The 12,579-nt window shown below is 51.9% G+C and overlaps 1 protein-coding gene and 1 non-coding gene across 2 annotated transcripts in view; one reads left to right on the forward strand and one right to left on the reverse strand.

The window, feature by feature from the left end:
• LOC140411046 (monocarboxylate transporter 10-like) overlaps positions 1-12,579 on the reverse strand; it is a 275,234-nt gene that overhangs the window by 138,141 nt on the left and 124,514 nt on the right. The gene's annotated exons all lie outside the window — the stretch shown is intronic.
• On the forward strand, positions 1,051-1,169 carry LOC140415456 (5S ribosomal RNA). The gene has a single exon (XR_011944559.1). It is a non-coding gene; the product is annotated as a 5S ribosomal RNA (ribosomal RNA).

A 12,579-nucleotide genomic window follows, 5' to 3' on the forward strand; every position in this document is an offset into this window, starting at 1 on the left:
TCCCTCAAAGAATTCTATTAGGTTTGTAAGACATGACCTTCCCTGCACAAAACCATGCTGCCTATCACTGATAAGTCTATTTTCTTCCAAATGTGAATAGATCCTATCTCTCAGCATCTTCTCCAACAGTTTGCCTACCACTAACGTCAAGCTCACAGGTCTATAATTCCCTGGATTATCCCTGCTACCCTTCTTAAACAAAGGGATAACATTAGCAATCCTCCAGTCCTCCGGGACCTCACCCGTGCTCCAGGGTGCTGCAAAGATATCTGTAAAGGCCCCAGCTATTTCTTCCCTCGCTTCCCTCAGTAACCTGGGATAGATCCCATCCAGACCTGGGGACTTGTCCACCTTATTGCCTTTTAGAATACCCCAAACTTCCCCCTTCCTTATGCCGACTTGACCTAGAGTACTTAAACATCCATCCCTAACCTCAACATCCTTCATGTCGTTCTCCTTGGTGAATACCGATGCAAAGTACTCATTAAGAATCTCACCCATTTACTCTCGACTCCACACATAAATTCCCTCTTTTGTCTTTGAGTGGGCCAATCCTTTCTCTAGTTATCCTCTTGCTCCTTATATACGAATAAAAGGCTTTGGGATTTTCCTTAACCCTGTTAGCCAAAGATATTTCATGACCCCTTTTAGCCCTCTTTATTGCACGTTTGAGATTTGTCCTACTTTCTCGATATTCCTCCAAAGCTTCATCAGATTTAAGTCGCCTAGATCTTATGTATGCTTCCTTTTTTAATTCAAATTCGAACCCGGGTACCCAGAGCATTACCCTGGGCCTCTGGATTATTAGTCCACTACCCCACTGTCACCTTTTATTTCCTTCTCTGCCACTGCTTTGCCTCTTCATTAAGAGACTCAAAGGAAGAAGCAGCTTGTTGGACAAGTTGATAGTCCCCTCCAGGGATTGAAACCTTGATGAGGTGGAGAGGCTTTACGCTCCCACGACCCTTGAGCGATGCCTTCAGGAGCTCTTTGCTCCTAGCAGGGCCAGCCATTGTGGCATGGTCTCCCATAAAGTCAGAGAACACATGCACCTACTGCCATACTAGTCTGAAAATGCCCAATCTCGTCTGATCTCGGAAGCTAATCAGACTCAGGCCTGGTTAGTACTTGGATGGGAGACCGCCTGGGAATACCAGGCGCAGTAGGCTTTAGGGGCTGGTTTAGCACAGTGACCTAAACAGCTAGCTTGTCATGCAGAACAAGGCCAGCAGCGCAGGTTCAATTCCCGTACCGGCCTCCCTGAACAGGTGCCGGAATGTGCCGACTAGGGACTTTTCACAGTAACTTCATTGAAGCCTACTTGTGACAATAAGCGATTATTATATTATTATCATAGAGACCCTGCAGTGCAGAAGGAGGCTTTTTGGTCTATTGAGTCTGCACCGACCTTCTGAAAGTGGACTCCACCCAAACTCACTCCCCCACGCTAATCCAATAACCCCTTCACCTAACCTACACATCTTTATTGGACACTAAGGGGCAACTTAGCATGGCTAATTCACCTAACCTGTATATCTTTTGACTGAGGGAGGAAACCGGAGCACCCGGAGGAAACCTGCACAGTCACGGGGAGAAAGTGCAAACTCCACATAGTCACCCCAGGCCGGAATTGAACCCAGGCCCCTGACGCTGTGAGGTAGCAGTGCTAACCACTGTGCCCCCATGCCGCTCACAGACTAGTGCAGCACGGAGGGAATTGGCAGAGGTACTGCCCTTCAGTAGAATGCAGAAAAATCCCACACCACCATTCACAGAAACAAAATAGGTCTCCAGCACAATGCCCCGCAGAATAATCGGTTGTTTGTCTGATTTGCTACTTTGGTGCCTTGCTTTGTCTTTATTCATTCACGGGGCGTGGGCGTCGCTGGCTAGGCCAGCATTCATTGCCCATCCCCAATTTCCCTCGGGAAGGTGGTGGTCTGCCTCCTTCTTCAACCTGCTGCGTGCAATCTGGCTGAAACATTTGCTCACGTAACAACAACTTGTATTGATATAGCAACCTTCATTAAAATAGTCATAAATTGAACAAAAGCATTTCAAATTAGCAACACCAAACACAATCTGGCACAAGGACTAGAGTGCCCGAAGACATATTCAAAGAGGTATGGCTTCAGGAGCATTTTAAAGGAAAAGCTGGAGAAGGGCGGGAATTGCAGAGCCGTGGGCCCAGGTAGCTGATGATTAGTCCAGGTTAGATTGTGGTCTCAATGATCACTGTAAACACCACATTAAGGCTCACCAGAACAAAATAGTCAGATCATGGGCGTGACTAAACGGCCGTGTTGCGCCCAGCGCAGATCCAAGCTCGCGGTTAAATCGGGGGAGAAGCCAAAAGCGGGAAAGCCGCCGGTCAAGGATCGGTCGCAATCTATCCGGCCCACTCCCATTGGCGGGATCCGGATTCCACCTAGACGTGGCGCGAAGTCAATTGAGGCCAATGACGGGCAATTTCCATTTCATTAGCGAGGTGGAAGCCTGATCTAACAACCTCCTGTGATCGAACCGGCTCCCCAGAGAACGGTCACCGTTTAACACTCCTATTTACAAACAGGAACCAGCTGCTGAGGGGAACGGAGGAGGTGAGTAGCCATCTTCCTGCAACCCAGGGGCAATGGGGAGTGTGGGTGGGCTCCAGGAGGGTTTGGTCTGGCCGGGAGGGGGGGGTTGGAACCCCAGATCATAAAGGCCATCCCCCAATTCTCCATACCCATATCGGGGGCAACTGCAGCCACTGCCTGCCTGACCTATAGAACACTTACTGGACAGAGCCCTGTGCCTGGTTATATGCTGACGGTCACGTTAACTCCCTTTGACTGTGAGCAGCCTCTAGCTGCACAGCTGAAGACTATTGCTAATAGGAATTGGCATGGTTAGTTATGCAAGAGCAAGGGCGTCATGTTGGTGCAGTGGTTAGTACTGCTGCTTTCAGCGCTGAGGACCCAATTCGAATCCCGGCCCTGGGTCACTGTCCGTGTAGAGTTTGCACATTCCCCCTGTGTCTGCATTGGTCTCACCCCCTGATGCACGATCAATGACCACTAAAGCGAGGTTGTAGTCCAACTGAAGTCTTTAATAAACTAGATGTTTCCCCCAGCAGCTCAGGTACAGAATGAAGGCTGCTGGGGCGGCACTGGTTCTTATACCCCGCCTAGCAGGACGGAGCTATCATACATTCTAACCAATAGAAAGCATAATGTTTCCACCAATGGTGTTTTAGCCTATCAGGTACTGTAATACCTATAATACCACATTCACCCCCTGTTAAAAAAAGAGTCCGGCAGGGGTGGTGGCCTGAAACTACATAACATGGCAACGTGGTAGAATTAGTTATGGAGGTACCGTAATACCTCCGTACAGTTTCTAGTAACTATTTACAATTCTGATAGCTATGTACAATTGATGGTTTATATTTACAGTTTACAATTAAAATGAAGCAATCAGTCGATTGGGGGCCCTGGTCATCCTCTGTGATCGTCGGAGCTTCGGTGGTGACTCCGGTGGAGGCTCGGGCGTCTGTGACTGCGGGAGCGTGGCTTCGATCTCCATGGCAGCTTCGGCACCCCTAGACAGCGCTGGTGGATAAAACGGTTGACCTGGTAAGGGAGCGCCTGCGGGGGGCGTCGGTGGGTGGGGGGGCCTAGAGGGGGGCGGCGGAAGGATCGATCCTCCTGTAAGGTGCTGCGGTGGAGGGGAGGGTGGGACTGGTGGCTGGGGTGTGCGTGGAGCTCCGGCGTGCGCCAGGTCCCGTAGGGAGACTGTATCTTGTCGGCTGTCGGGGTACGCCACATAGGCGTACTGGGGGTTAGCATGGAGCAGATGGACCCTCTCGACCAATGGGTCCGACTTGTGCGCCCGCACGTGTTTTCGGAGCAGGATGGGTCCGGGTGCTGCCAGCCAGGTCGGGAGCGAGGTCCCAGAGGAGGACTTCCTAGGGAAGACAAGGAGACGTTCGTGAGGTGTCTGATTGGTGGTCGTACAAAGCAGTGACCGGATGGAGTGGAGGGCATCCAGGAGGACTTCCTGCCAGCGGGAGACTGGGAGATTCCTGGACCGTAGGGCCAGTTGGACGGTCTTCCAGACCGTTCCGTTCTCCCTCTCTACCTGTCCGTTACCCCGGGGGTTGTAACTGGTCATCCTGCTCGAGGCGATGCCCTTGTTGAGCAGGAATTGGCACAGTTCGTCGCTCATAAAGGAGGACCCCCTATCACTATGTATGTAAGCGGGGAACCCGAACAGTGCAAAGATGCTATGGAGGGCCTTGATGACGGTGGTTGCGGTCATGTCGGGGCAGGGGATGGCGAATGGGAACCAGGAGTACTCGTCAATCACGTTCAGGAAGTACGTGTTGCGGTTGTTGGAGGGGAGGGGGCCTTTGAAGTCCATGGCGTGCATCGTGGCCTTTGCAATGTCTGCTTTGATGCGGCTGAAGGCCTGGCGGGCCTCTATCGGCCGGGGAAAAGCTGTTGATAGGATCAGGGGACGGGCCTTGTCTGCATAGTTGGGGACCCACTGGGCATAGTAGCTGAAAAACCCTAGGCAACGTTTCAGGGCCTTGGAGCAGTGAGGGAGGGGGAACTCCATAAGGGGGCTTTCAGGGTCGGGGCCTATAACTCCATTTCGCACTACGTAGCCAAGGATGGCTAGGCGGTCGGTGCTAAACACGCATTTATCCTTGTTGTATGTAAGGTTAAGGATTTTAGTGGTCTGGAGAAATGTTCAGAGGTTGGTGTCGTGGTCCTGCTGGTCATGGCCGTAGATGGTGACATTATTGAGATACGGGAATGTGGCCCGTAAACCGTACCAGTCAACCATTCGGTCCATCTCGCGCTGGAAGACCGAGACCCCGTTGGTGACACCAAAGGGAACCCTTAAGAAGTGATAGAGCCACCAATCTGCCTCGAAGGCAGTGTATTTGCGGTCACTAGTACGGATGGGGAGCTGGTGGTAGGTGGACTTGAGATCCACCGTGGAGAAGACCTTATAATGCGCGATCCTGTTTACCAGGTCGGATATGCGGGGGAGAGGGTACGCGTCCAGCTGCGTAAACCTGTTGATGGTCTGACTGTAGTCGATGACCATCCTATGCTTCTCCCCGGTCTTTACCACCACTACTTGAGCTCTCCAGGGGATGTTACTGGCTTCAATGACCCCTTCCCTCAGTAGCTTTTGGACCTCTGACCTAATAAAGATCCGGTCCTGGGCACTGTACCGCCTGCTCCTGGTGGCGATGGGTTTGCAATCCGGGGTGAAGTTCGCAAACAGGGAAGGCGGGTCGACCTTAAGGGTCGCGAGGCTGCAGACAGTAGGTATAGGGCCGCCGAATTGGAAGGGCAGACTTTGAAGGTTACACTGGAAGTCTAAACCCAGGAGTGTAGCTGCGCAGAGGTGGGGAAGGATGTAGAGATGGAAATTTTTGAACTCCCTTGCCTGGACTGTGAGGTTTGCTACACAAAACCCCTTTATCTCCACTGAGTGTGACCCAGAGGCCAGGGAGATTTTTATTCATGGGGTGAATGAGGAGAGAACAGCGCCTTACCGTGTCAGGGTGTATGAAGCTCTCCGTGCTCCCAGAGTCGATTAGGCAGGACGTCTCGTGCCCGTTGATGAATACGGTCGTCGTAGCAGTTGAGAGTGTTCGAGGCCGAGACTGATCCAGGGTCACCGAGGCTAATCGCAGTAGTTGAGAGTTCTCTTCGAGCAGTGCGTGGTCAGACGAGCTGGGGTCCTGGGGGTTCATCCAAGATGGCGGCTCCCATTGGTAGCACATGGCTGGGGGTGCACAAAATGGCAGCGCCCATTCCCCGCAACGTGGCGTCCGCGGGACAAGATGGCGGCGCCCAGGGTCCGCACGTGGCCCTGGAATATGAAGATGGCGGCGACCGTTGGCCGCATGGGGACCCTGGAGAAGTTTGTGGTTGCGGTCCGCATTCGCCGCCGGAGACCGCGGCAACCGCACGGGCCTGGCATACCCCCACAAAATGGCCCTTTTTGCCACATCCCTTGCAGGTGGATGCGCGGGCCTGGCAGCGTTGGCGGGGGTGCTTGGCCTGCCCGCAAAAGTAGCAGCAGGGCCCCTCAGGGTTGCCAGGCCGCCTTGCAGCGCAGGCCTGTGGGGAACGGGGAAAGTCTCGGGGGCGGCCGCGGATTGGTTCCACGCTGCCCAGGGGGCTGCCGCAAGGTCGGGAACGTAAGTGCGGGCGTTCCTGGAGGCCATGTCCAGGGAGCCTGCAAGGGCCCGTTCCTCCCTGAGACCCAGGGTGTCCTTTTCTAACAGACGCAGGCTGATTTGTGAAGATAGCATACCTGCCACGAAAGCGTCCCGGACTAAGAGTTCCGTGTGTTCGCTCGCCGAAACGTGCGGGCAGCTGCAGCTTCTTCCCAACACCAGGAGTGCGCGGTAGAATTCCTCCAGCGATTCCCCAGGGGTTTGTCGCCTTGTTGCAAGCAGGTGCCAGGCGTAGACCTGGTTTACCGGGCGAATATAGTGTCCTTTTAGCAGCTCTATTGCTGCATCAAAGTCTTCCGCTTCCTCGATGAGGCTGTAAATCTCCGGGCTCACCCTGGAGTGCAGGACGTGCAGTTTCTGCTCTCCCATGGGTGTGTTTTCGGCTGTCCCGTGATACCCTTTAAAGCACGCCAGCCAGTGCTTAAAGATTGCCGCTGAGTTCACTACGTGGGGGCTAAGTTGCAGACACTCCGGCTTGATTCAGAGCTCCATCCCTTCTTCTTAAAAAAAACTAGCTTATTAAATTGATGCACGATCAATGACCACTAAAGCGAGGTTGTAGTCCAACTGAAGGCTTTACTAAGCTAGATGTTTCCCCCAGCAGCTCAGATACAGAATGAAGGCTGCTGGGGCGGCACTGGTGCTTATACCCCACCTAGCAGGGCGGAGTTTTCATACATTCTAACCAATAGAAATCATACAGTTTCCACTAATGGTGCTTTAGCCTATCAGGTACCGTAATACCTATAATACCACACCCCCACAACCCAAAAGTTGTGTGGGGTAGGTGGATTGGCCACGCTAAATTGCCCCTTTATTGGAAAAAAAAGAATTGGATACTCTAAATCTTTTTAAAAAGTTGTGCAAGAGCACTTCACAGCTCTCAAGTGTATACCCGTAGGTCGCCGTGTCGTGTCACAGACAAGTGTTTCTGCCTTGCATTCGAATCAGCTGCGAGGTTCAGACACTTTGCCTGAGCTTCAGGGCTGTCAACAACAAAGGCAGAAGCCAACAATCAAACACCCAAGAGCTGGACTGCATCAACAGGGATATCCCTGCAATTAGAGGGCGAGTGTGTGGGTCAGGGGAGGGGAGCTGAGCACAGTCCCCAGAGTGCGCCTAACTGGGGTTTAAGGTCCTGGGTCGAGGGGTTCCCGCTTTGGCCGGGAGGACGCGTGTGCAGGGTTGGGTCCTCCAGCATAATGGTTCGGTGGATGGCACATGGCACTAAAGAGAAGGCGGGACCCGTAGGGGCCGGCCTTGGGGTATTTGAGAGTCCCGGGGTGGACACCCTAACTGATTGTCGGTCTCTCTCCTTCTCATATTCCTTACAGATATAGCAATATGAATGGTAATGTTGGCCCCTCAGCAGCTGCCCTGGTGGCAGCACAGATAGCGAGACACCGGAGAAGGCAGTATTGGCCCTTCAACGGAGGCTGAAATGGCAGCCCACCTGCAGGAGGCCGCTGCGCATTTGGAGGACCTGGCTACGCATCAGGCCAGGGAGGGGCCCATGGGGGAAGCAGGCGACAGCCCAATGGATGCAGAACGTGACAGAGGTGTCACATGTATCAGGTGTAACGGACAGTCTCTGGAGGGCCTGAGGGACCCGGCAGCCTCACCGGTATCACGGACATCGCTGTGCTACCCTGTACTACCCACTGACATTCAGACGTGTCGTTCTCGGGAAGGGGGGGGGGGGGGGGGGAATTCTGTGGAGAACCTCAATGTTCACCTGCGTCAGGGACACGTCCCTCATTGACGGAGGCACGCTCTGCATAACATCGGCAATGTCCACCTGCGTCTGGGACACGTCCACTGATGACCCCACCCTAGCTGTGTTGGCCTTGGTGCCACACATTGTCGGCATCATCCCCTGCACCCTGGCAGGCAAGACCGGTGCCAGGGTGCTGGTGTTCACTTCCCCTCCAGGTTCAGAGGAGGTTGTTTATCTTCGCATGACATAGGATAGGTATTGGTCCTCCCCGTGATGCTGCCTGAATCGACGGCCGCTGCCACTGCTTCCCATGTAGCCTTGGCGGCCCTGTGGCTGGTCACCTGACCCGCTCAGGGACCAGGGTATGCCGCCTCACCTCCATTGCGTCTAACAGCCTGGCCAGGTCAGCAGCCCCAATCAGTGGAGCAGGTCTATGCCGTGCCATGGCCACTAACAGAGAGGAGTGTGTTCGGAGGAAGTGTTTATGTGCAGCTCCCCCTCGCCTGTGGAGGGTAGAAGGGGCGGTCCGTGTGAATCAGCTGGCAGGACAGCCAGCTTTTGGCAAGGAGCCCATAGGGGATCTCGTCCAGCACCAAGTTGCGTTAAATATCGGCAGCGGTCTCTCCGGGCCCACCATTGGGAAGCACCTGGGAAGTCCTATCCCCTACAGCACTTAAAACGTCCCCGTTAAATTGCACTCGATACGTCTCCAGCACATTGACATTAGACAATGTATGTAAATCACAGCACTTGCCTGGTCCATGATGCTAAACTGAGCCCATTGAAACGATGACTGAAGCAGATTGCCGTACAAAGTAATTGGGGAGCACAGGACATTCCCTTTCCTCGATAAGGAATCACTGATGCCTGGTCCCTTAGATGGCAAACAGCATATTGAGTCACCTCTCTCCTGGCTATCAATGGAAGATTTGTACCATCTCTGTACGGAGAATAGGGAACTGCTGTTCTTTCCAGCCTATTTGACAAATGATCCTGGAGCCAGGTGGGGAGGGGCGTTAGGACAAAGACAATCTTAAGCCGTTCTTAAAAGAGGGGGATGAAGGGGCGGAATGCAACCATCCAAGGCAGTACGTCGGCAGCAAACGATTGAACGAGGGGCTGCGTTTCAAAATAGTTTCCTATCGAGTGCTGCTAACGGAAACTCTGCCGTTTTAGATTTTTTTTTTATTCAAAAAAATATACTTTATTCAATAAAATTCATCATAAACATTACAGAACATTTCGAATTGTCTTGACTGAACATTTGCATCAGAGTTACACATTCCCTTGACTTTCTTCCATTCAATTTTGATAATATTATACACATATCACTCTTTACGTTACAATTCCTTCTTAAACATTGACAATGTCATGTTTGTTTTATACATTGGAGTGTTGGTGGCCCAGACCGAGGGGGGTTTACACTGTTACCCGCCCCTCGGTGTACATGTGCTGGAAAGACCTTACACCGTGGTCTTTCCCCATTGCGCCTTGGCGGCAGCTGCCCCAAGCTTGAGTGCGTCCCTCAGCACGTAGTCCTGGACCTTGGAATGTGACAGTCTGCAACACTCGGTCGAGGACAGCTCTTTGCACTGGAAGATCAGCAAGTTTCGGGCAGACCAAAGAGCGTCTTTCACCGAGTTGATGACCTTCCAGCAGCAGTTGATGTTTGTCTCGGTGTGTGTCCCTGGAAACAGTCTGTAGAGCACAGAGTCCTGTGTCACAGAGCTGCTCGGGATGAACCTTGACAAGTACCACTGCATGTCTCTCCAGACCTTCTTTGCAAAGGCACATTCCACAAGGAGGTGGGTGACCATCTCATTTCCCCCACAGCCACTCCGAGGGCAGCGTGCATTGGCGCTGAGCCTTCGGGTGTACATGAAGAATCTGACAGGGAGGGCCCTTCTCACCACCAGCCAAGCTAGGTCTTGGTGCTTGTTTGAAAGTTCTGGTGATGAGGCGTTCTGCCAGATGACTCTGACAGTCTGCTCAGGGAACCATCCAACGTCCTCCACAGTCTCCTTTTCCCTGAGGGCCTCGAGGACATTACGTGCTGACCACTGCTTCATTGCCTTGTGGTCAAAGGTGTTTTTCTTCAAAAACTTTTCCACGAAGGACAGGTGGTACGGCACAGTCCAACTACTTGGAGCATTCCGCGGCAATGAGGCCAGGCCCATCCTTCGTAACACCGGGGACAGGTAGAACCTCAGTATATAGTGACACTTGGTGTTTGCATACCGGGGGTCCACGCACAGCTTGATGCAGCTGGACACAAAGGTGGCCAACAGGATGAGGGAGGCGTTGGGTACGTTCCTCCCTCCCTTCTCCAGAGGTTTGTACATGGTGTCCCTTCGGACTCGGTCCATCTTGGATCTCCAGATAAATTTGAAGATGGCCCGGGTGACTGCTGTGGCGTAGGGTCGGGTTATGGGCCAGACCTGCGCCACGTACAGTAACACCGAGAGTACCTTACACCTGATGACCAGGGTTTTAGCGCAGTCTCAATCAATGGGTGGGAATCAGAAAAGTTCCAGATCAATTCTGGAGTCAGGCAGGGCTGCCCTCTCTCCTCTGCCCTGTTTGTGTGCTGCATAGAACCTTTTGCCGAGTCCATCAGGAAGGATCCGGGTATAAGAGGAGTGACGATCCCAGGCAGTGGAGGCATGCAAGTCAAGGTCTCCCTGTACATGGACGACGTCGCCGTCTTCTGCTCGGATCCTGCGTCTGTACGCAGGCTCTTGACCACCTGCGACCAGTTATAACTGGCCTCGGGAGCCAAGGTAAACCGTGGCAAGAGTGAGGCCATGTTCTTTGGGAACTGGGCCGACCGGTCCTTTGTCCCCTTCACTGTCAGGTCAGATTACCTGAAAGTGCTGGGGATATGGTTCGGAGCTGCTGGGGCGTGCACCAAAAACTGGGAGGAGAGTATAGCCAAGGTAAGACAGAAACTGGGCTGGTGGGAGCAATGCTCCCACTCTGCCGTTTAGATTTAAAAAAATTTTTTTCAAAAAATATACTTTATTCATAAAATTTATCATAAGCATTACAGAAACATGTCAAATTGTCTTGACTGTACATTTCCGGCAGAGTTACACATTGCCTTGACTTTCTTCCATTCAATTTTGATATTATTATTCACATATCACTCTTTACATTACAATTCCTTCTTAAATATTTACATTGTCATGTTTCTTTTATACATTGGAGTGTTAATGACCCAGACCGAGGGGGGTTTACACTGTTACCGCCCCTCGGTGTACATTTGCTGGAAAAACCTTACACCGTGGTCTTTCCCCATTGCGCCTTGGCGGCAGCTGCCCCAAGCTTGAGTGCGTCCCTCAGCACGTAGTCCTGGACCTTGGAATGTGCCAGTCTGCAACACTCGGTCGAGGACAGTTCTTTGCACTGGAAGATTAGCAAGTTCCGGGCAGATCAAAGAGCGTCTTTCACCGAGTTGATGACCTTCCAGCAGCAGTTGATGTTTGTCTCGGTGTGTGTCCCTGGAAACAGTCCATAGAGCACAGAGTCCTGTGTCACAGATCTGCTCGGGATGAACCTTGACAAATACCACTGCATCTCTCTCCAGACCTTCTTTGGAAAGGCACATTCCACAAGGAGGTGGGTGACCGTCTCTGCCGTTTTAGATGCCTTGGAGCCACAAATTAAGACAAAGAGGTTTGACTTTCACAAGGGCAGGAAATGCCGAAGGGTGTCCACCACTAATGAGGCACTTTTGCAGTGTGGTTACTGCAGGAAACACAGCAGCTAATTTACACACAGAATGAACCCATAAACAACAAATGTGATAATGAATAGGTTTAGGGATGATAGTTGAGGGATAAGCCAGTGTGTAGTTAGAGCAAATCCATTGTTTATTGGTACTATCCATTTATCGTTCAATAAACTGGTCTTGTCGTTTCTAACCATAGTCAGGAGAAACATGCACCAGCGTGCGAGAGATGTCAGCAGAATCTTTGTTCCTTTCCTGAAGAACCTAGATTGGGGGTGGATGTTTGCAAATCAACATCTGACATGTGGGAGGCTTTCAAGTGTCAGTTGAAAGGAATTCTGGACCGGCATGTTCCTGTGAGGAAGAAGGATAAATACGGCAATTTTCGGGAACCTTGGATGACGAGAGATATTGTAGGCCTCGTCAAAAAGAAAAAGGAGGCATTTGTCAGGGCTAAAAGGCTGGGAACAGACGAAGCCTGTGTGGAATATAAGGAAAGTAGCAAGGAGTCAGGAGGTCTAGAAGGGGTCACGAAAAGTCATTGGCAAATAGGGTTAAGGAAAATCCCAAGGCTTTTTACACATACATAAAAACCAAGAGGGTAGCCAGGGAAAGGGTTGGCCCACTGAAGGATAGGCAAGGGAAATTATGTGTGGAGCCAGAGGAAATGGGCGAGGTACTAAATGAATACTTTGCATCAGTATTCACCAAAGAGAAGGAATTGGTAGATGTTGAGTCTGGAGAAGGGGGTGTAGATAGCCTGGGTCACATTGAGATCCAAAAAGACGAGGTGTTGGGCGTCTTAAAAAATATTAAGTTAGATAAGTCCCTAGGGCCTGATGGGATCTACCCCAGAATACTGAAGGAGGCTGGAGAGGAAATTGC

Source organism: Scyliorhinus torazame, chromosome 4 (assembly GCF_047496885.1).
Source record: "Scyliorhinus torazame isolate Kashiwa2021f chromosome 4, sScyTor2.1, whole genome shotgun sequence".
Taxonomy (NCBI): Eukaryota; Metazoa; Chordata; class Chondrichthyes; order Carcharhiniformes; family Scyliorhinidae; genus Scyliorhinus; species Scyliorhinus torazame.